At 40.3% G+C, this 24,848-nt stretch overlaps 1 pseudogene; it reads right to left on the bottom strand.

The window, feature by feature from the left end:
* Nucleotides 1-3,842: 3,842 nt before the first annotated feature.
* LOC124962915 (elongation factor 1-gamma-like) lies at nucleotides 3,843-23,555 on the bottom strand (annotated as a pseudogene).
* Between the last annotated feature and the right edge of the window lie 1,293 nt (nucleotides 23,556-24,848).

Here is a 24,848-nt window from a genome sequence, read left to right as displayed (position 1 = left end):
TTAAACAAAACAGGTAAAAATCTTTAGAATTAAAAATATCCTGAGTTACAGTAAAATTTGAGGGAAAACACACAAAAGTCTGGGCATAACTCATTAAAACTTATATATTCCAAAATAAAGAAAAAAAATAGACTTCAACTCCCAAATGTATGGTACACTGTATAGTTTGAAGTTATTTTTCAGTAAAAGTAAAAGTATATAGATATAGGAAAAAATACTTTAAAGATATTGTTAGGAACAAAGAAATTAAAAGGTTGAATCCAACTTAATAGGTTGAACTGTAAGTGGGGATCTCTAAGTAGTAAACAAACAAGCAATCAGCACCAATCTGAGGAGATGCTCCAACATCAGGACAAGTTCGACTGAATGGAAGAACTTAAACTGAGGCTCTATCATTACCAAGGGTCTTTGAGGGAGCTAATGTGGTCCCAAAAGGAGTGACCCTGAACTAGTAGAAAGGGTTCTGTGAAAATGGAACCATTAAGAGATTATGTACATATGTGTACACACATACACACACACACATACACACACACAAATGTGTGTGTTTCCACACATACACATGTATAAGAAGATCTATTATAACGGATTTGCTTACATAATTAGGGAGGCTCAAAGTCCCCTGATCTGTTCCCTACAAGATGAAGACCCAGGATAATGTGTATGGTGTAGTTTCAGTCCGAGTCCCAAGGCCTGAGAACCAGGAGAACTAATGATATCAATAGTCCACATCTGAAGGCCTGAGAATCAGGAGTCCAAACGGTGTGAATCCCAGTTCCAGAGCAAAAGAAGACTGATGTTCCAGGTCATGTAGTCAGGCAGGGAAAGAGTGATTTTTCCCTTTCTCTGCTTTTTTTTTTTTTTTTTTTCTTTTTTATGTGTTCTCAGATCCTAAGGAGATTAGATGATGTCCACTTTTATTTTATTTTGAAGTATAGTTTACTTTATTTCAGTCCACCTTTTGAAATGGCATTCTCAACTAGAAAGACCCTCAAGGACACACCCAGGAATCATGTTTAACCAGCCATGTGGTCATGCCATGGTCCATTACACTGGAACATGTAATTAACCATCACAGGTTCCTAGATGTTTCCAAAGAGGAATCTTCTTAGGAAGAAAGGATCTCATATGAGTGTCTGAGGAGTTCCCTTGGGTGAAGTCAAGTAAGTATGTAATTATAAACTACAACTAGCAAACACCCAGGAAATAAATCACCATGAGTGATAGTGGATACAAATAAAAGCACAACACACTTAGACCCTTCAAGTTTATAGGTGTTAAAACATTTCAGATATGAAAATGATAAAACTAAGGATAAAATATTATCAAATGATGGAATTATAAATAACAACATCCACTAAGAGATCAGCAAAATATTAGGTGTGCCTGATAATGAACTAAATAGAATTTAAAAATTTGTAATATTTATGAATATATATGATATTCATGTGGATATGTATGGATATATGTGTAATATATAATGGGTATATGTAAGATATATGTAATAAATATCTATTTATTATTAGAGTTAAAAACTTGGTAAATTAATCAATAGCCAAAGGAAAATTTGTGAAATAGAACAGGAGCTGATGACGTTAACCTGATGTAGCCAGATAGATTAGGTACTGGAAAAATGAACAAGATATTTTTGAATATCTAAAATCTCTCTGTTATGGATCCCAGGGTAGATAGATTGGGAGAAGTGGTGATATTTGAATATTTAAAAACTGAGGATTATGCAGAAGTATTAAAATGTATGAATCCATAGATGCAGGAAACACATACCATTGTCAGCAAAGCAACACAAGCAAAAAATTCACTTAAGACTCATTTTGGCAAAAAAAAAAAAAAAAAATTGCAAATAAAAAACAAGAAAATCTTTAAAATAGTGAGAGAGAGAAAACAAATCAACTGCAACTCTTACCAGTCAGAATATACTCAATAGTGAAAGACTAAAGCTTTTCCTGTAAGATCAGGAGTAGGGCTAGGATGCTGGCTCTCAACACTTCACTCAACATTCCAGAAGTCAGAAGAATTAGGCAAGAAAAAGATGGAAGTGCTATACAGAGTTAATGCAATTCTCATTAAAATTCCAATGTCCTTCTTCAGAGAAATAGAAAAAGTAGTCGTGAAATTCATTTGGAAAGATAAGAGGCCCAGAATAGCCAAAACAATCCTAAATAAAAAAGTGAAGAAGGAGGCATCACAGCAACAGACTTTAAATTATATTACAGAGCTATAGTAACACAAACAGCACGGTATTTGCAGGAAAATAGAATTGAAGACTAATGGTCTTCAATAGAAGACTCAGAGACATACCCACATAAATAGTTATCTCAGTTATCTCACAGTAGACAAAGGTACCATAAACACATCGGAGAAAAAGATAGCCTCTTCAACAAATTGGGCTGGGAAAATTAGAAATGCATATGTAGCAGACTGAAATTGAGCCCCTGTGTTTCACCCTGTACAAAACTCAACTCGTAGTGGATCAAGGACCTTGGCGTTAGACCAGAGTCCCTGGGCCTCCTAGAAGAAAAATAGGCCCAACTCTCCATCATGTCAGCTCAGGAATAAACTTCCTCAATAAGGCTCTTAAAGTGCAAGAAGTAAAATCAAGAATCAATAAATGGGATGGAATCAAACTAAAAAAATCTTCTTCATAGCAAAGGAAATAATCAAGAATGTGAACAAAGGAAACAATCAGAACATGAACATTTCTCCACAGAATGGGAGAAAATCTTTCCACCTGCACCTCAGAGCATTAGTCTCCAGGGTATAAAAAGAACTCAAAAAACTTAACACCAAAAAAACCAAATAACCCAATCAATAAAGGGGCAAAGGAACTGAACAGACACTTCTCAGAAGAAGAAATATGAATAGTAAAAAAAAAATATGAAAAAATGTTCAATATTCCTAGCAATTAGAGAAATGCAAATTAAAACTACGCTGAGATTCCATCTTATTCCAATCAGATGGCAATTATTAAGAATATAAATAACAATAAATGTTGGTGAGGATGTGGGGTAAAAGGTTCACTAATACATTGCTTGTTGAATTACAAATTGATGCAACCACTCTGGAAAGCAGTATGGAGATTCCTCAAAAAATTTGGAATGAAACCACCCTTTGACCCAGCTATCCTACTCCCCAGTTTATACCTAAAGGACTTAGAATCAGCATAATACAGTAATGCAGCCACATCAATGTTTATAGCAGCTTAATTCACAATAGCCAAGCTATGGAACCGACCTAAGTTCCCTTCAACAGAGGAATGCATAAAGGGAATGTGGTCTATATACACAATGGAATATTACTCAGCCATAAAGAAGAATAAAATAATGACTTTTACTGGTAAATGGATGGAACTGGAGACTATCATGCTAAGTGAAATAAGCCAGTCCCAAAAAGCCAAAGGCCAAATTTTCTCTCTGATATGTGGATGCTAACCCACAACAAGGTAGGGTAAGGAGGGAAAGGATAGAAGTTCATTGAATTAGACAAAGGGGAACAAAGGGAAGGGGGATGGGAATGGGCAAGACAGTAGAAGGAATCAGACAACTTTCCAATGCTCATACATGAATACACCACCGGTGTAACTCCACATCATGTACAAGCACAAGAATGGGATCAAAATTGGAATGGATCTCACACCATGTGTATATAATATGTCAAAATATACTCTACTGTCATGTATATCTAAAAACAACAAATAAAATAAAAAGGAAAAAAAGAAAAAGGCAAAGCATCGACATTTTTTTTTCACTGTTCAGGTTCCTTGAATGACAGACACCCTTCTTCCTGAAGGCAGGCGCAGGCAGCCAGGCGATGGCAGGAGCTGCTCACTTGGAGAGCCAGCCCTGACTGAAGGCCTTGCCACAGGCTGGAAGGTCCTCCCAGGAAACGCGCTCTCGGACTGGCGTCTGGGTCTCCTCGCTGCCAGGATCCAGTTCCCACCATGTAATGAGTCATTGTCCACTTGCCAACCTGGACTCTGGAAAGGCGAGCTCCTGGCTTCAGAAGACCCAGCCTGCAGAAATGAAGCTGCTGGTGTTGGTCCCTCTGAGCACGGCACTGGCCAGGGCGTCCTTCCTCAGCGCGTCCAGTGGCTGACGCATTCCAGTGATGCGGCGGCCACCCACGAAGGTCTGGGTGAGCGCTTCCGAAAAGCGGTGCTCAGCATACCTCAAGGAGCACCTCATGAGCGTGCTCCCCAAGTATGGCAGTGCCAGAGAGCGTGTCCTCATTAGCACGCCTGAGTTTAAATTCGTCCCACACCAAGGTGCCCTCAGGCAGGTGAGCAAAGGCGTCCTTGGCTTTGGGCTCAGCGGCCAGCGCCTGCGCACATTCATGCCCCTCCTCTGGAGCTGGGGCAGATGCCCTCCTCTCCCCTTGACCTAGGGCTTTGCTTCTCTTCCCGTGAACCCTTCTCTTCCCATGAGGCTGGCTCTCTGCAGACTCCTTGGCATCAAACTGAGACACCTCACGCTGTTTCACCTCCCCTGCGACAGCAGAACTGGGGCTGGTTAACGCAGGTGAGGAAGCAGCGTTGGGTATTGGGAAAGGCAGAAAGAAGGCCCCAAGACCTGTTCACAGAGCCCCAGCAGGGTGCAGACCGCTGCGATGTCAGCCAGTGTCACTCCCTCACTCTCCAGAAAAGTCCTTGTCTTCAAGTGAGCATCCAGCAGCCCCAGGGCCCTCCTCCTCTACCTTCTCGGCCGCCTGTTTGTTGTGGCCCGTGATGCCCAGGGTAGGTAACACCCAGGCACTGTTTGGGGGCACCGTGTCTCTATCAGCAAAGCTGCCCCACCGCACCTCCTGAGCTGCTTCCTCTGCAGTCCTCCCCCACAGCTCCTCCCTGCTCACATGGTAGGCGTTGGCATTGCTCTCAAACACAGAATCCATTGTCACCCTCAAATGCAGGAACCTTTCCAGCAAGAAATTTGTGGAGAAATTCAGGGGTGCAGTTGGTTTGACCAGAATGAAAACGGCGGTGCAGAGAGCACGCAGGCCTGAGCCCCCCTGTCCTGAGCAGCGACATGGGCCTTGGCGGCCCTCCAGTTTGGGGGATAGGTGTGGAGGGTTCCAGCTGCCACAGTGATTCCACAGAGAAAGTGACATCTACATTTTAACAGGAGTCAAATTGTCAGTGTTCATGGAGGCTCAGAAGTCCCTGGATGTGTTCCCTGAAAGATGAAGACCCAGGAAAGAGTGTGTGGTATAATTTCACTGTGAGTCTCAAGGCCTGAGAACCAGGAGAACTCATAAACAGTCCACATCTGAACACCTAAGAATCGGGTGTCCCCATGGTGTGAATCCCAGGTCCAGGGAGAGAGAAGACTGATGAGCCAGGTCAGGTAGATCTTGAATGTGAAAAGTGCTAAATAGCTAAGGATCACACACACACACACAGCGGTTAGAACTAAAAATGAATGGAGTAGGATAGAAAGTCATCAAATTCAGATGCATTTCCACACACTAACCGTGAACCATTTGCAAAGAAAAATAAGAAAACAATTCCATTCACAGCAGCATCAAAAAGAAGGAAACAGTGATTAGCCAAGGAGGTAAACAACTTGTAAATGAAAAAACTGCAAAAATATTTCTGAAAGAACTTAAAGTCAAAGTAAATAAATGAGAGGATATCTGATATTTGCTCTGGAAAGATTTAGTATTTTCAAGATCTAAATATCAAAGTAATCTACAGTATGAATGCAATCCCTATCAAAATACCAATGATTTTTTTTTCAGATATAGAGAAACCTATCTTAAAATTCTTAGGGTGTCTCAAGGGACACTGGAAACCAAAGCACTCCCCCAAAAGAAGAAAACTGGATTGCACACACTTCGTAATTTCAAAACTTACTTCTAAGGTACAATAACAAAAGCAATGTGGTATAAATCGTTTAAAAACTGGCATAATGAAAAAGATGTCCACAAATGGGATAGAATAGAAAATTTAGAAATAAACCCTTATGCAAAAGGTCAAATCATTTTTGACCACGGTGCCCAGAGCATTCAATGAGGAATAGAGTCTGACTAATAAACAGTGCTGGGAAACATGGCTATTCATGTTGAAGAAATGAATTTCCTAACATGCATGTACAAAGATTAACTCAAAATGGATGCCTGACCTAAATGTAAGACCTGAAACCCATAAGTTCTTAGAAGAAAACATAAGGCAGAAGCTCCATGCTTCTGATTTTGGTAATGATTGCTTGGCTAGGACACCAAAAGACACAAATAACAAACAAGAAAAATAGACAAGTCAGACTTCATGAAAATTTGTGCATCACAAACCACTATCAACCAAGTTAAAAAGGTGACGTGCAGAATGGGAGACAATATTTGTGAAGACTACTTGAATATCTCTATAAATAAAAAGGCATTAAGAGGGATAATCTTTAATATTTGCTTACAAACAGAATCAGTTGTTTCAGCAGCCACAAATTACTATTTTAATTTAACAAACTAAATAGAAAATATTTTTAAAAAATAAATCATCTTGGTAAGCCCAAATGATTTCGTGAAACGTATATACTATTGTATTTCACACTTGGCGAATGTATTTCCCAGTTTACATTGTACCTTTTACTTGTGTGATGGGAGAAAAAGTAAGTTATGATACTAGGTGATTAGGTGTGTATATCTCTGGCCTTTCTCTGCATATTGATTCAGTCCCATTTGGGGAAGTTTTGTCATAGCAGAGTAAAAGTATAAAAAAGCTTTGTATAATCAGTAACTATTTAATAAAAATGTAGTATGGGATACACAGCCTATATATGAGGAAATCTATTTTTGCATACATTCTTCCCTTCCCATATAATCTATATTTAGTTTAAAGAGTTTTTTTGTTACGTTTTGCTTTTGTTGTCTAAAATACAACAAGAAATGAAAAATACACTTGTAAAGTGACTCTCGTGGGAAATGACTCAGTTGTCCTTCTGGAGGGCTAATGTGGTGTAGCCCCAATCTGTCGTCATCTCTCAAGTTCATGTCTTTGGTGGTCCTCTCATGGCAGTTGCCCCTCTGGCTTTCTTTGATTAATGGTGTGATAAGTGGAAACCTTACTAGACAGCCTTGAAGGTTCTCGAATTAGGGCTTGCCTTCCTGCTATTCTTAGAACCCTTGAACCTCACATGAAATTTGGGCCTGTGGAGGGTGAGAGAGCAGGTAGAGGTGGGCTCTGGTCATCCCAGCTGTTTGTGGCCCTTCCACCAGCTTATTATAGAGACTTGAGTAAGCCCAATCAAGATGAGTCAAGCTTGATGCTGAAAAAATTCGTGCTTGGGCCAATCCCAATGGTGGACGTGCAGAATCCTGAGCTATGTAAGTGGTGGTTGTTTTGAGCTATAAATGTTCTTGGTTAGTTACACAGCAAAAACTAAGTGACAGCCTTCTGTCTACATGATCTTTGTAAAGTAATACATATAGTATAATGCCTACCCACACTCAACTGAAATTTGTATTTAGTAACTTTCCTTTATCTAGTTTTCATAGGAAGACTATTTGCATTCATGTTTTATCATTTTAACAAATTATAATTATATTAAACAAATATAATGGCAACTAAAACTATCAGAAGCAGCTGTAGGAAGAAAACCAACTGATACCTGGTAATTTTAGAAATTGATAAGGGAAAACAGAAGTGCATGTGTGAACTACAGAGCAACCTATCATGAGTACCCATCACGTGGCTGGCCCGAGGGAGTGAATGTAGCCAGGATGTGATGCTTTAGATCTGCTATGTTGGAATGGCATTTTCTATTTGCATTCTTTATACTGAGAATATTTTAAACATCCTTACCTTGCTGGGTCTCCCACTTCAATCAGAAAATAAATTTTCTTAATGATTTAATATTTTCAAGATTCCATTTATACTTTATGTAAAATTGCCTCCTAAGCATTTATAAAAGTAAAATGAATGCTTAAAATATTATATTAAAATTTTGAGAGGTATAAAGTTTCTATTGTATTTCAAAACATCAACACTGTTCATTATGTTACTATTATTCATGGTAGGAAAACATATATATTAAAACATTTCATACATTTGTAATATAGATCAAAATCAAAATATCCATCATCGTAAACATTGGACAACATCAACCTAAGTAACAATTTCAGTAAGCTCACTCTATTAGTAAGAACAAGTATCATGAAGTATCTATGACAAACAATAACAAAAACCTAAGTGGGCTTAAAATAATATGCTTGTTATTCTTGTTGATATGTCATAGTCACATGCTGGCAGACCATGGTTTCTGTTCCATAAAGTCATTTTGAAACCTGAAACTGTTGTCTCTTATCAGACAACTGTCATCAACGCTTGGCCTCCATGAATATGTGGAATAAATTGAGGAGGATATGGTAAAGCTTGTGACTATCTCAGAGAAGTGACACATAACACTTCTAATCACACTCCTTGCTCAAAAAAAATATATATATATATCAATGGTCCAATCTTTTCTGAACTATAGGTGGGAAATGTGATTGAGTTGTGTCCCTAAGAAGAGGAGACAAGATTGGCAACCACCTCTGTGGTCTCGGCCACAGTTCCTAGACCTGTTTCTTCCTAACATAAACCTTCGTATATAGCTACTCTGTTAATTATAACAAAGGGTTGAGACACAGAGGGACTGAGGTTGAGGGTTTTGTGAGGTGGACATGGTCAAAAAGTCAGCCACATGTTCTTGTCTTCAAACAGGTGCTTTAGGCATTTGAACATATTGAGGGCCTTCTCTAGAGTTCAGATTCCTTTTACAAATGCTGGGAATAAGGAATTAATCAATTTCCAATTTTAAAGAGAGATTGGAAAATTGTTCTAGGAATCTTCTGGGGCGATGTTGGTACTTGGGAAAGACTGAGATGGGACCTCGGTGGGGCTCCCTGACCTTCCCCATCACTTCCTCACCCCACATCTACTGACACCCTGGGTGGAAATTCAATATTCGGGTTTATTGGGAACAGATTTTTTCCTTTCTGTACATATTTCTTCTCAACTTCAAAGGCTTAAAGAAGAGACTTATAAGCATGCCATATATGTGTGCACGTGTGTGTGTGTGTGTGTGTGTGTGTGTGTATGTGTGTAATCCTTTTTTTTTCATTTCATTCCTTTAACATTTATGGAGTATTTTTTAGTGACTCATTGTATTGATGTGGCTTTTATTGAGTACCTACTTTGTGACAGGCTCTATTTTGGGAAATGGGAGTACAAAGATAACAAGCTGGAAATATGCCTTTAAGGAACACAGAATCTAATCCAGGAAACACCACTATTCATTCATTTAACACAAAGATTTGACAAGCTTCTACATATGAATTGGGTATTGCACTTACGAACTGGTTAGGGGTGACAGTTAAGCAAATAAATACATCAATGACTTTAGAAAAGTGCTGTAAAGGAAACCACTGGTGAAACAGGGGTGGGGAACTCACTGACTGAGGTTAGGTGAGAGGTCTTACCTAATTAAAGAGGGTGTCACCATGTTGAGCTCCATGGCCAGAGGAACTATCCAGTGAAAAGACAGGCAAAGAGATCTGGGTACGTTCAAAGAAAGAACGAAGGTCAGGGACCATGGACATTCCTGACTGAGGGACTCGAGGGAGTCGAGGCCAGATGGGGGCTTTGTGGAGAGTTCTTTCCTCATGTGTTTGTTTCTCTTCACCTTTTACTTTTATTTTTACATTTTATTTATATTTTGTTCTAATTAGTTATATAGAATGTATTTTGACACATCATACATAAATGGAGTGGAACCTCTCATTTTTCCAGTGGTACATGATGTAGAGTTACACCAGTCATGTAGTCATATATTCACATAGGGTAAAACTGTCCGGTTCATTCTAGTATCATTCCTACCCCCATACCCCCTGCTCTCCCCTCGTTCCCCTCTGTCTAATCCAAAGTACTTCTATTCTTCTCTAGTCCACCCCTTATTGTGAATTAGCATCCGCATATCAGAGAAAACATTTGATTTTTCATTCTTTGGGATTGGCTTATTTCACTTAGCAGGATATTTTCCAGTTCCATTCATTTACCAGCAAATGCCATAATTTCATTCTCCTTTATGACTGAGTAATATTCCATTGTGTATACATAACACAACTTCTTTATTCATTCATCTGTTGAAGCGCACCTAGGTTGGTTCCATAGCTTAGCTATTTTGAATTGAGCTACTATAAACATTGATGTGGCTGCATCACTTTATTATGCTGATTTTAAGTCCTTTGTTTATATACTGAAGAGTGGGATAGCTGAGTCAAAGGGTGGTTTCATTTCAAGTTTTCTGAGGAATCTCCATCCTGCTTTCCAGAGTGGTTGAATCAATTTGCAACACAATGTATAAGTGTACCTTTCCCCAACATCCTTGCCAACATTTATCGTTGCTTGTATTCTTGATAATTGCCATTCTGACTGGAGTGAGATGGAATCTCAGTGTAGTTTTGATTTGCATTTCTGTAGTTGCTAGAGATGCTGAACATTTTTCTTGTATTTGTTGTTAGATTGTATATCTTTTTCTGTGAAGTGTCTGTTCAGTTCCTTAACCCATTTATTGATTGGGTTATTTGTTTTTTTTTTTTTTTTTTTTTGGTGTTAAGTTTTTTGGGTTCTGTATATATCCTGAAAATGAATGCTCTATCTTAGGTACAAGCGGCAAAGATTTTCTCCCATCTGTAGGCTGTCTCTCCATGCTCTTGATTGTTTCCTTTGCTGTGAAGAAGTTTTAGGTTGGTGCCATCCCATTTATTTATTGATTCTTGATTTTTCTTTTTGTGCTTTGCGAGTCATGTTAGGGAAGTCAGTTCCTAAGCCAACCTGGGGGAGATTTAGGCTTACTAGGTGCAGGGTGTGTATTGTAGTGCCTAAGTCCTTAATTCACTTTGAGTTGAGTTTTGTGCACGGTGAGGGATAAGGGTTCAATTTCATTTTGCTACATATGAATTTCTGGTTTTCCCAGCACCATTTGTTGAAGAGGCCATCTTTTCTTCAAGGCATGTTTTTGGCGCCTTTGTCTAATATGAGGTAACTGTGTTTATGTGGGTTTGTGTCCATCACTTCTGTTCTGTTCCATTGGTCTTCATGTCTGTTTTGGCGCCAATACCATGCTGTTTTTGTTACTGGTAGCTCTGTAGTACAATTTAAGGTCTGGTATTGTGATGTCTCCTGCTTCACTTTTCTTGCTAAGGACTGCTTTGGCTCTTCTGGGTCCCTTATTTTTCTGACTCTCCTCACCTTCTTACACCAGGTCTTCTCCCAGGACCTGAATGTTCTTGGCTGAAGCTAGGTAAGCATTTCAGATAGTCCATTTGTTAACTAGGGCGGTCATAACAAAGCCACAGTGTTTTGCCCAGTTCTGGCTAGAAGGGCTGGAACAAGGTGTCAGGAGGATTAGCTTCTCCCGAGGCATCTCTACTTAGCTTGTAGATGGATACCTGGAGTTCTCTCTGTCAGGGATCTCTGTGTCCTGATCTCTCTCTCTCTCTCTTTTTAATAAGGAAACTAACCACGTTGGATGAGGGTATGCCCATATGCCCTCTTTTTACCTAATTACCTCTTTAAAGGCTCTGTCTCCAAATAGGGTGTCACACTGAGGTACTGGGGCTAGAACTTCCACATACAAATTCTGAGGGAACTAATTCAGTCCATAATAAACACCTTAAATAAAATGGATGTATTGCTAATGGGAGGATTATTTCTCATTAAAATATGAAATATTTAGGGAAGGGCTAGGGGATGAGAACATTATAGGTTTTGAGAAAAAGTACAGATTTTAATAGAAATGGGAAACAACTGGTAGTTTGTTATAGTATTATTTATGAAATATCATTCTGGTTGCTGTGGAGAAAATGAATTTTCTGAATACATGAAGAGAGGTGGCTGACTGAACTAAGGTGATAACAGGAGATGTCAAGAAATGCTCAGTCAGAATCTACTTTGAGGTAGAGTGAGCAGAATTCATTGATGGAGTAGATGTAGAGATTAGCAGTAAGGAAGGAATCAAAAAGAACAAAAATGGCGGAGCCACTGAGTGTAATTTTGGATTCCAGAATGGACTCTTTCTGGGTATGTGATCTTGAACAGGATCTTTCTTTTTCAGAGGCACAGATTTATTTAGGAAAGCAGATACAAGGGCTATGTTGAAAGAGACGTCTTTGGGGGTAAAGCAAGAATTATACCTTCAAGTAGGAAGTTCAGATATCTTGAGAGTGAAAAGCTTTAGAAGTAAGGCAAGGAGCACACATCAAGAGAGAATGCTGGCCTCCTCCAGACAGCAAAAGGACCGGTAACTTAATCCTTAGGAGTCTGTTTTTCGTCTTCTATAAGACAGAGCTAATACTGTTTCCTTCATTAATTAGTTGTAAGGATCAAATAAAGTGTGATTGCAGAGAGCTTGGTACCCAGCAAATGTCAATGAACTTACTAATGGCCAGACCTACATTGACAAAGCAAAATATCCATGAAGCATCAAGATGGGATCTGACCAAGTGTCCAAGTGGGACAACAGATGTGGGTGCTCTCCCCACTTAGAAATAAGAAAAATCCATGTGGACCAGGATGAGAAAATCTCTTTTGGTGGGTGCATGTTGGGGTGGGGGACTTGAATAAGAGCCATTTTGCTGAATGAAGAACAGGAAGTCTTGACGTTTTAATAGGTCTGCACAAAGTCAGGGAGAAGCAGGTTTCCCTTAAATTCCTTAAATTAAAGAATCTTAACACTGTTACCCCCTAGCAGGACACTGGACTTGGGAAATAACTTCTCCAAGCTAAGTTGTCTTCAAGTAAAATAGATAGTATATTAGCCAGTCTGTAATTTGGGGTAAAACTTCAAGTTTATGTTTATAAAAATAGTAGATAACTAAGTTGAAAACTTCAGTGTTACTTCATACTAAAAAGTTTCCAGATTAAGGTTTCTAAAAGGAATCATACTTTTAAGAATTTACTCATTTCTTAAGGCTTTGCTGATTCATTTGAACTTTTCAAGAATCTTAAACATAATCAGGAGAAAGATCAGCACAACAGTGCCCCCCAAAGATCGCCTAATTGTGTCTGATTGTGTGTAATTTTAACCCTTGTATAATTATCTCGCCTGGAAAGTATTGTCAAATACCAAATTGTTAGTCATAGAGACCTAAAGGTAGATATAGTAATGAAGCGACTGAATAAAGACACTGAATTGTGACAGAATTAAAACTTACCCATCGCAAACACCAATCAGCCAGCTTCTTTGCTAATTTGTGCTTTTGAAAAATAGTTTGATTTTAGCTCCTCTGAGGGCCCTCAGGCTTGGGGGATCTGTGAGAGTTCGTCAATTGCCTTCCAGTCCTAACTAGCCGGGTACCCTCATTCCAGGTACCCCCATTCCTCACCTGCCCTTGGCCTGGAGATAACACCGGCATCTGGAGGCAGCAGTGCAGGTTTCCAAGCTCTGAGTCCACACGAGGGCTCCCCCACCATCCAGTGCTCCTTGATTCCAGGCCAAGTGTGAGCCGGAGCTTCTGGGCACCAGGGTGAGGCAGAAATATGTAACGTGAGCCAGGCTGGAGGTCAGGTCTTGTTTTCCTTTCACGACTTGCTTGCTGCTCCCCTGGAAACGGCTGCAGGGAGTGTTCTCTCCCTCACCTAATCAGTGCCCCCACCTTCTCAGCCCAGGTCCCCATGGAGACCTCAATGCTCCTGGCTGAAGCTGGGAAAGCATTTTTCACACCTTAAATAAAATGTGCAGATTGAGGGTGGAAGGATTATTTTCCATTACAATATGAAACATTCTGGCCCCTTTCCCAGAGCTTATAACAGGCCTTGGAAAAGCCTGCCCCCCTGAAGTATAGTCCTTGAAACCAGCTAGAAATGAACTGGGAAGTCTACGCTACAGATCTTGCAGGGAAGGAGGGCCCGTGCCAAGGGAAAGGGTGGAACACTGGTCTCGTTATCTGCCTGGGTTAAGATTACCCAGAGTCCCACCCTGTATTTGTCCCTACTTTCAGAGCCCCACTGAGGTTTAACTTGAGGGTCCCAGAGACTGGAGAGACAACTAAACACAAAAATAAAAGAAAGTCTGCATTCATTGACCCATCCGTTTAACTATCTTTGATATCAGTTATGTTTCAATTCTACTATTGAATAATTGCTGCAGAAAACATCTCAAACACCATGAGTAATGCTATAAATGTTTATTTCTTGCTTATATAATGGTGAGAGGGTCGTGTGATTGGCATGATTCCACACAGTGTTTTAGGAATCAGGAAACTTCTATTTTTCAGGGCCTTGGAATTTTTCATCCGATCCTCTTCCTTCTGTTCAAAGGAACTTGAAGGAGACTTTAAGAGTCAGAAATGGAAGTAGTGCAACTTACAACACCAATATACCATTGGCCATTCAGGGAAGTCTGAAAACTTTATTATGCTGAATGCCAAAGAAGGGAGAGGAAATTCACAGATGTCGAGCACATTTCCACTATGTCTCGCAAGAATAGAAGTATCGGTCTGAGTTGTCATCAGTCTTTGCACATCAGTAAGAATGAAGGGTTTGAGATAAGAAGAAAGAGCCCTTGGGGACCAGGAAGAAGAGAAGAAGGAAGTGTTTTTGGAATTCTTTCTCATGTTATCTTCCCTGCCTGTTGTCACAGACTTTGTTTTACAATAAGTTGTAGAATTTATGTTTCCGCATTTTGACTATATGATCTTTACCTGTATACTCATTCTTGCCAACTTAAGAGTACAGGAAACTTGCTAGGAATTTCTGAATCTCTAGCACTTACCACAGGACACAGGTTATAATAGAAGCTATATGACTTTTACTGCAAACAGCATCTGAGAGCAACCTGAAAGCTCATTTACTATCTCATGGCTTCTATTGGTCAAGTCAAGGCATGTGTAACCGGGTTGTTTCAGGGTCTCATTAGGCTTCAATTAATATGTAGGAAGACTGCATTCTGATCTGAAGGCTTAACTAGAGAAGTCACTGCTTCCAAGTTCACTCAAGTTGTTAGCAGAGCTCATCTAGTTTGTGACTGAGGTACTGGCCTCTTGCTCAGCCAGGGACTGCTGTCAGATCCTGGTCCTGCAGTTCATGGTCCTGGGGCCTGCTCCATGTACCCTCTCACAGCATGGAGGCTCACTTCTTCTATAAAGTCAGAAAGGGAGAAAGCTCTAGAGTCAGTTTTCTAGCAAGACAGAGCCTTACATAATGTGTCATAATTTTCTGAGTGGCATTATGTCACTTCCACTGTGTTCTGTTGGTTAGAAGATAAAGATGCCAGGACAAAGATACCAGGAGGCAGGAACCACCAGGGTCACCTACAAGGCTGTCTTCCTTATGAGCTGAATTCTAATTTGATGAGGAAATGAATGAATAAAGAAACTGTGTATTCTATTGTGTATATATACACAATAGAATATTATTCAGCCATAAAGAAGAATAATATTATGGCATTTGCAAATAAATGCATGGAAATGGAGAATATCATGCTAAGTGAAATAAGCCAAGCCCTAAAAACCAAAGACTGAATGTTTTCCCTGATAAGTGGATGATGATACATAATGCCGGTGGGGGTGTGGGGGGTAAGAGGAGAATGGAGGAACTTTACATAGAGGGGAATGAGAGGGGGCGGGGGTGTGAAAGATAGTGGGATAAGACAGGCATCATTACCATAAGTACACGTATGATTACAGGAATGGTATGAATCTACATCGAGCACCATAGAGAGGAAATGATGGACCGCATTTGTGTACAATGAATCAAAATGCAGTTTGTAAAAATAAAAAAAAAAAACAAATAAAATGAATAAATAAAGGAAATGAATAAATGAGAAGGAAAAGACAAGAAATACAGAGACTAGCAGTGAAGTAACCTAGACTTTTCATACTTTGCAAACTTAGAATCTCATTCTTCCCACTTATAACAAGCGTGGAGTGTCAATGAGTGACACTGGAGTGTCAGTTGATTTGAAATAGAAAATGGACATAAAGTAGCTAACAAAATGCTAGTGAAAGAAGGTGTTTGACAAATTTTCCTTTCCTCTAGCTTGTTGATAGCCTTGGTAGGTCATTTCCTCACGCTGGGGCCTCACTGACTCTTCTGCAGATGAGCAGCTTAGTCCCTGAAGATGTTCTGGAGGTCACTGCCAACTCGAGAACTCACACCACTGGACAAGGATGACCTGACCTGCCAGGGACTTGGTCTCTCCCTTAAGACAAGAACTTAAACAAGATAAACGGAAGGCAAATGATAAGGGGCTGCTCTCCTGTCACCTAATCATGGACTTAAGGGCAAAGGAAGTATTTCTCTTTGGCCAGCCAGTTGGAGACACTTTAGGAACTGGTTATAAAAAGATTAGCCATTTAAAATTTTGTATGAACTCTTCAGAGATTAGATCATCGGGTTCATTGTGTATATTGCTGTCCTTCAAACTGCTTGGAATCTTCACGGTCAGAATTTTGGCCTTTTTTTTTTTTTTTTTTTTTCTCTTTGAGCAGTTATTGATAAAACACAAATTTAATTAAAACAGCCAGAATTCTAGTTCCACTGCAAATTAAAGAGAGGAATTTCTGACACTTTTAGAATTCGGAATTAGACATTTTGGGTTAATTTGCTTTAAAGGGAGTCAGTTAGGTTTTTTTTTTTTTTTTTTTTTTTTTGTGGTGTTGGGGATTGAACCCAGGGCCTCGTGCTTGCAAGGCAAGCACTCTACCAACTGAGCTATATCCCCAGCCCAAGGGAGTCAGTTAGTAAACTTCTCGGGAAATCAGATAAATGGGAACAAATTAGGTTCAAGTCACCACTTGGACTGATAACCATGCTGGCTGAGGCTGCTCTGTGTTTACTGGGCTTCCTCTCTGATTTTTCTCACTGTGCAACTCTTCTGGTCTTCTCTTTCTCACACTCAGAAATTCCTGTTTTCCCCCAACTGGCTTTCTTGCCATCTCCGCCTGACACACCCAGAAGAATCAAGGGGAGGGGTAACAGAATTATCATTCAGCCTGAGCTCATTTCCCTTTTTGCCTTCTCGAAATGAGGTGCGTGACTGCTTAGAAAACTCAGCCAGCGTCCATTCAGCTTGGATAAACTCTCTGGGGGCTTCTTGCCTCTAACAAGGCCATTACAAATATTTCCAGGGCCATTCTGAGGTGTCCTGACCCAAGAAGGATGCCTTACATCTGTGAGGTTGAAAATATACCTGTAGAAGCAAATCAAATTTAGAATTCAAGACAAAGTCACATTTGCAGGTGTATTTTCTTGTCTTGAATTCTTTTTTTCTTTTTAAAAAAATTTTTTAAAAAGTTTTTACAGACTGCATTTTGATTCATTGTACACAAATGGGGTACAACTTTTTATTTCTATGGTTGTACACAATGTAGATTCACACCTTTCAGGTAATCATACATGTACATAAGGTAATGATGTATATCTCATTCTATTATCTTTCCTTCCCCCACCCCCTCCTGCCCCATTTTCCTCTATACCATCCAAAGTTCCTTCATTCCTCTCTTCTTCCTCCCACCATCCCCCCTTGTTATGTATCCTCATCCACTTAGAGAAAACATTTGGCCTTTGGTTTTGGGGGCTTGGCCTATTTCACTTAGTATGATATTTTCCAACTTCATCCATTTACCGGCAAATGCCATAATTTTTTTCTTCTTTATGGCTGAGTAATATTCCATTGTGTATATATACTACAGTTTCTTTATCTATTCATCTACTGAAGTGCATCTCGGTTGGTTCTACAATCTAGCTATGGTCAATTGAGCTGCTATGAACATTGATGTGGCTGCATCACTGTAGTATGCTGATTTTAAGTCCTCTGGGTATAAACTGAGGAGTGGGATAGCTGGGTCAAATGATGGGTATATTCCAAGATTTCTGAGGAATCTCCACACTGCTTTCCAGAGAGGCTGCACCAATTTGCAGCCCCACCAGCAAAGTGTGAGTGTGTCTTGAATTCTGAAAACCTGCCCCACCTGGGAGGCAGCATGGATGATTGCTGATGCTGCCGGGTAGAAGACGGGCCTGGGCTTCACTGAGGGCCTCCTTCAGTGTGGAAGGAGGCCTCGCTCGCCTTCCCCTGGTGTGCCTGCTCGGCAGGGCAAGGCGTTCCCAACTGAGAGCTTCAGCACAGCCTTGACAAATCACACAAGCCTGGGAGCCCAGCACAGCTCTGGAGGCTTTCGTCCGCAATCCAGGTGTTACAGGCTGCGCTTCTTGCAAAGGCTCTGGAAGAGAACCCTTCCTACCCCCTTTCGGCATGTAGTGGTCCCAGACGTCCCTCGGTTGGTGGCAATATAAGATCAACATCTTCCTCAGGCTTCACATGACTCCCTCAGTCTGTGCCTTTTTCTCATAAAGATGCTTGTCATAGGATTCCAGGCCCATCTGGTTAGCCCAGGATATTCTCATCTCTAGACCCTTTATTCTCCAGTTCCATCCATTTATCTGCAAAGGCCATATTATTCTTCTTTATGGCTGAATAATATTCCACCGTGTACAATGAATCAAAATGCAGTCTGTAAAACTAAAAAAAAAATAAATAAATTTTTAAAAAAGACCCTTTATTTACATTTGCAAGGCCCTTTTTACAAAAAAAATGTAGTATTTACAGGATATACCTTTTGGGAGTTACTCCTCAACCCACTAGAGTTTGTAATCAAAAGGTCGAAATCCAGAAATTGCAAACACGAGATGATGTTTGAACAGCTGTTTATTCTGCAAATCTTTGCAAAGGGCTCACTCTGTCTCTGATACTACTGGGTCCAAGTTAGCTCATAGCAAAAACAAAAATGTACGTATTTTGGCGCTGCTCTCTCAAGGAACTTACTATCATTGGGAGAGAAAGACAAAGATGATTAATCGGAATTCTTGATTTGGGGTGGTGAGTGCTCATTTATTTAAGAATAAGGTGGCTGATGGAGTTTAAATAACTCCATGTCTAGGCCATTATTCTAGTCAAAGGGTAAAGCCAGAATTGGGGACAGGCAGTTAGTGTAGGAATAGGGGATCAAGTCAAATGAAGGAAATGGAGGCCGTGAAAGCCATCTGCCTCTGGAAGCTGGAGACTGCCCCTGGGAGAATGGAATGTGAAGCATCTGCAGAGCCCATTGATTACCAGATTTACCTGGCCCTTCCCCTGCCCATTCACTTATCACTTTATGCATCTCACCTGCAAAACTAGGCCTAATCACATAGGCAAGCAGGAGAGATAAGGGGGAAAGAACTGGAGAACAAAAGAGACCTTAACCTATATAGGATGTAAGGTGTGCTCACTTCTTGGGACTTGAGAACATCAGCTATGGTTCCCTTCTCCCTCCCGGGAGAGGTCTGTGTTATCACCTTTAAATAGAATCTGCTTAATATGCTGAATCCTACTAAAATGTTAGGATTAGCCTGCATACTCTTCCTTATAATACTTGCAGTTCTTAAATGTTTGTGGTCTATTTTCAACAAGAGACTCACAAGGGTTCAGGTTAATCAGGTCCTCCTGAAGGAATCCCTTGTCCAAATTAATAAAAATGGGGGAAATGTTGGGAGACATCCTAGTTCTTGGCTCGGAGCAGTTGATGTCTCAAGTGTGTAAACTTGAAGAGAGGAGCATTTCGCTCTGACCACCTAGGAATGTAAACAACTGCCCCCAAATTGACCTAGTATTACCAAGGGAACCTGTATAGGGGCCGGGAGGTCTGATCCCCTGTGGCACATTGTGATTGGACAAAAAGTTTATAAAATGTATGGATTTTCCTGCAATAAACGAGTTTGCAGGTTGCTTGCCGCAAGCCTGCTTTTTCCCAACTCCCGGGGTCTGGGTTCTGACTCCGTGGTTCTTACCTGATCCTGAGCTAGCCTGGCACCCCTACAAGGGGGTACCAGCTGATCAATCCTTCAGTAAACTATTTATTTTTAAAAATATTATTATGAAAAAGAGGAGGGTTTGATTTCAGGAAAATAAATCATTATTTATTGTTGTCATTATATAAGAGTACATTTGATGTTGCACAAAAGAAATCACTAATGACTGAAGCTGGTGAGGTAATAAAATAACAAACATTTTTTCAAGTCATACCCTAAAAGTATCCTCCATTACTCATCATCAAATACATATTCAAACTCAACATTCTTAGAAATCAGGGTTCGGGGTTACCTCTTCCAAACTACCTAAAATCCTAAGCTCAAGGGACCACCCCGAAATATGTTAGCATTTCTAAGGCAGCTCCTCCTCGTCTTTTGTATTCAATTCCACAACAAGTTCTGCAGGTTCACGGCCAACCATATCACGCCCTCAGATCACATCTTGTTCAAAACATCACACCTTCTTGCCTGACGCCTTGTGACGCCCTTGTCCCTAGTCCCATCCTCTCCCTCTTTTCTGTCCACCATCCGTTCTCTACAGAGCAGTAATTATGTCTCTTGGAATCGCCCTCTTGTTCCCCTGCTTAAAAACCTGCTGAGCTTCCCATCGCCCTTGCGATGAGATGGAAACTGCTCTCCCTGGCCTACGGGAGCTGCTGTATATTCTTCTCTACACCCATCATCCGTCCCTCTCCGCCCTGCAATCTAAGTCCTAGGCACGATGGCTTGCTTTCTGTTCCCTGAACAAATAAAGGCCTTTTGCATCTGCATCTGGAAGCAAGCTCCCCATCTGTCCTTCCAGGTCTATCTTCCGATTCAGCTCAAGCCTCTCCCTCTTAATGAGAACCCCAAATCACTAATCTAAATGATGCCACCCTCACCCCTCCTGTGAGCCACATCCTTACCGTCAGGCCATCCTACTCTATTGTCTTTATTGCTCTTTTAACAACAAAATCATCTTCATTTATAGTTACTTGTTTATTGGTCATCTGCTCCCAATAAACACAAATTTCATGAGAACTAAGAACTTGTCTGTGCTTTTTTACTATTGTGTCCCGAAGTCTAGATCAGTCTGAAACACACAGCAGATGCTTAGCAAATATTTGCTCAGTGACTGAATAGCAAATGCAGTCCTCTCCTATTCTCTATCACTTAAACGTATTAATTGTTTCTTAATGCTATCGGCTCTATGAGAGAAGGCATCATTTTATTTTTCTCCATACTCAATTCGGTTTTCAACACACATAGCTGCCCTTGATAAATACACTTCTAACTTTTTTTTTTTTTTAAAGGAACAGAGAAAGGTGTTCTAGGATTTCTGCTGAGCGCCATTTGGTTCTGCCTTGTATTCTAGGGACTCTGCCTGGGCTACTGTCCTTTGTTGTTTAGTCAATCATGTCCAGGCCATTATTCTAGTCAGTTTCTATTTCTCCTTCAGCAAACATATCCTGGACCCTTTAAGAGATGCAGCAAAGCTTGTCTTGGTTTCTTGGCTCCTCTTCCGCTTCTCAGACTCCTACAAACCACAGAGAGCTCCATCCCACAATAGCTTCCAAGGCCTTATCTATAGAAAAAGAAACCAACATATATAAAGTAAAATCTCAATAAGTATTATCTGGAAGAGCATATCGTTGTGCTTTACTGAAAGACACTCAAACAGAACCGTTCATCTTTGACCTTGTGGATACTCTTGCCAATTTTATTTAATGGCCATTGTCATTGCATGTATAGGCAAAGGAAGTCCTCTCCATATCTCTTTTGCTGTCAGTACATCCCGGAAACCAGCAAGATTTGTGAACAAAGTGCCTTAGGAGATGGCGTCTGGGTAGCCTGGATCAGACAGACACTGTTCTCCACGAGAAGTAATCCTATCTGCGTGTGCTCGAGTTTTAAAGCTGACCCTCATTAATCATGGCTTTGGTTCCCTTAGACATTCCAGAGCTGATCTATGCCTCTTTTCCCCTGAGCAGCAATCCATATAGATCCCAAATAAGTTATTTATTCCCGAAGTGACTTGGTCTGGCATTGCCAGCCTTCTATAACCTCCTGCATATGAAAGAGAGGAATGAATGACTTGGGGAACTTCAAAGTGTTGTTTTACTTTCCATATAGTCATTAACTTTAAATGTTCCCAAACTAATAGTCCAAGACACTGTAAAGAGGTAATAAGTTCAAAGGAATATGAAACATAAAGCAGAACTCCGGAGTCATTTGAAAGTATTTTCTCTAAATGTGTGCAAGCTTTCAAGGCTGCTAGGCGAAGGAGCCTGGGCCGGCATTTTGGCGAGTGCTGAAAAGAATTTTCCCCAAGTGGAGGGTGTAAGTGAGTTGCCAGGCCAACCTCTCTGAGAGCAGAGGCACGTCCTTGGAGGATCTGCTGTTCCAGGGAATGCGGCACTGACCTGGCTCACTCCTCTTCCAATTAAAGACCAATTTGTCTCTTTCTTTAAATCCCTTTCCTTGTTTGTATCTGGGTGCTCCAGGTCACTTAGGGAGGGTTGGTCTATTGGGCCGCACCACAGGGTGTTTCTGCATAGAAGAAATTTGCAAATGGATTAAGTGATATAAACTACAGATCTGAGTTCCCATTATAAAGTCTTTAGTCACTGAGTCAAATGGGATGTGGGATAAAGGTCAGAGCCTTACGTATTCTCGAAGACATCAGAACTGAAAGGATGTCTTTTTTGGAAGCAGACAAATCTCTTCCTTTGAGACAGCCACCAGAGAAAGGGGGTTCCCCGGAGGAGGTGTTTCTGGGGAAACTTCTGGGACATGAAGAGTTGCTGTTGCCTGCACTTTCTGCTTCTCAGTTTACCATCCCCGGGACAGCTATGCATTCTGCATTGTAGCCTTGCCTTCTGGGTCAGGAGTTAAACCTAAAAAGGGCATGGGAAGCTTTAGCCTAGCTTTATGGCCTTGATCCAAGCCAGTGTGTGTACCTGGCACGAGCCAGGTGCCATTTCTTCACACCCACACCCACACCCACACTGGATCTGGTAAAGAAGGAGATATTCAAAGGACATTGACCTGTAGTAGACGCTGAGCAAAATTAAAATTTAAGAGAAGCAGAATTCAGTCTAATCGAATATTATCCATAAATGCAACCTAATATGAACCTCGCTTTCATTGGGTTTTATTCCTCATTTTCTTTCCCAAAATTATTATGATAATTACAAAGAGAAGAAAATTACTTAGGGTAAAATGTTTCCAATTTTGGGAAAGAAGAAAATAAAATATCATTCATATTGCTGCCACCTGAATAAGACACCACTGTTGGGAATAATTCTGATATTATTCAATGCATGCATTTTGTAAACAAAAATAGAATTAAGGTGAAATATAGATTATATCTATGTAATCCATTTTTACCAACCAATCCAATATGAACAATACATATATAATAGATATATTTGCCAAGCAATCAATTTAAATGACAATTTATTATATGAATATACCAAATCTCTTATGGTTAGCCATGTAACTTATTGAAACTTTTTCTCTATCACAATTAATGTTACAGGGATAATGATCATTCTAGTGCATATTTTTAGGATGAAACTATGATATATCCTAAAGATAAATTTTAATATAAAATTTCTGTATTAAAATGCAAGCACATTTCTAAGAGTTGTGAGAAATATTCACAAAGTTGGTTCCAGAAATAATACCTTGCAAAAGTGTTTGCAGGTGCCTCTTTCCCGGGCAACATGGCCGTCATCACTGTAAAAACTATCTTTTCAGGTTTGATGGACAAACGTAATATTGTTTGACTTGAATTTGTATTTTTGATCATTTGTGAGTTGAGCTGCCTGTTTCTTATGTTTTCCTTTTCTATGTGTATTTTGAGTTTGCATTTATGTCCTTTTATCTGTTTTATTACTGCTGGTTTTTCTTCTATTTAAACTTTCAGATAACCACAAAGAAGGGTTGTCTCAGATTGTCATGTACCCTTGGCGACCTGCATGATGTAGGTACTGAAGCTTCTCATACCTTCTGGTCTTATTCCTCCTGGGAGTCTGGCACTGAACTCTCTGAACTGCTCTGGACTTCTCCCTGGTTTGTGGCGTTAAGCCAATGTCAGGCATGAGAATGAGGATCCTTGTTCTGGGTAGCAGGTGGCATAGAAGATCTATATAGAGTATGTTGACATGAAACCTGAACAGAAACTTGTGCAAGATCATAACAGATCTTCAATGTCAAGGATTTCAGACTCTTTCCTATCAGCAATAGGGAGCCATGGAAGAATTTTGAGTGATGTGAAGAAAAGCTGTGTTTGGGAGAAGATCCAGAAGGTGGCACCATTGTAACACATCTTCTGCCTGGGTTTCTCCCAGGAATCGAAAGAGGTCTGTATGTCAAGTCCATGGGTGAAAACACACCTGTTCACAAGTACACACTGTGGGCCACACTGGGGTGAGTGGTTCTCAACCATGAAAGAACTTGTACAAACCACCTCTGTCCTTTTCATTAAAAAGAAAAAAAAAAAAAAAAAAAGCATTATTCATTTCCATTCAGAGCCTGGATTTTGTTTCCGAATATTCCTAGTGCCACCCCAAAGACCCGGATGGGAAGTTTGATGATGACTCACACCATTGCTGAACTCTGTAGATTCTGGAACAAGGTGTGAGTTGCCTGAGTCCTTTTCTATGCCTTCATACACATGAAGCTATTTCTTCTGATATCAAAAGCTGCCTCTGCAACTTATTACTGATGTACTTTGTGAAGACTAGAGAAGTGCCTTTTGACTCCGCTAGGTTGTGAAAACCTCAGGGTAGCAGGGCAGCTGGATGGTGCACAACATTCTATATTATGATGGGCTCCTTTATTCTTCCCAGCTGCACGGTACAAAGTCCATCTGACTAGCAAATCATTGTCTTCCATTAGATTTTACATAGAGGTCCAGTGATCACAATGGAATATTAATTATCGTGCATCTTGAGATAAGGGGAAGATGCGAGAATTCCTCTATGATCCTAAAAAGTATTTTACATTTTTATCATCTTCTATCACT

The sequence above is a fragment of the Sciurus carolinensis genome, chromosome 13 (assembly GCF_902686445.1).
Source record: "Sciurus carolinensis chromosome 13, mSciCar1.2, whole genome shotgun sequence".
Taxonomy (NCBI): Eukaryota; Metazoa; Chordata; class Mammalia; order Rodentia; family Sciuridae; genus Sciurus; species Sciurus carolinensis.
This window is presented reverse-complemented; position numbering and strand designations above follow the sequence as displayed.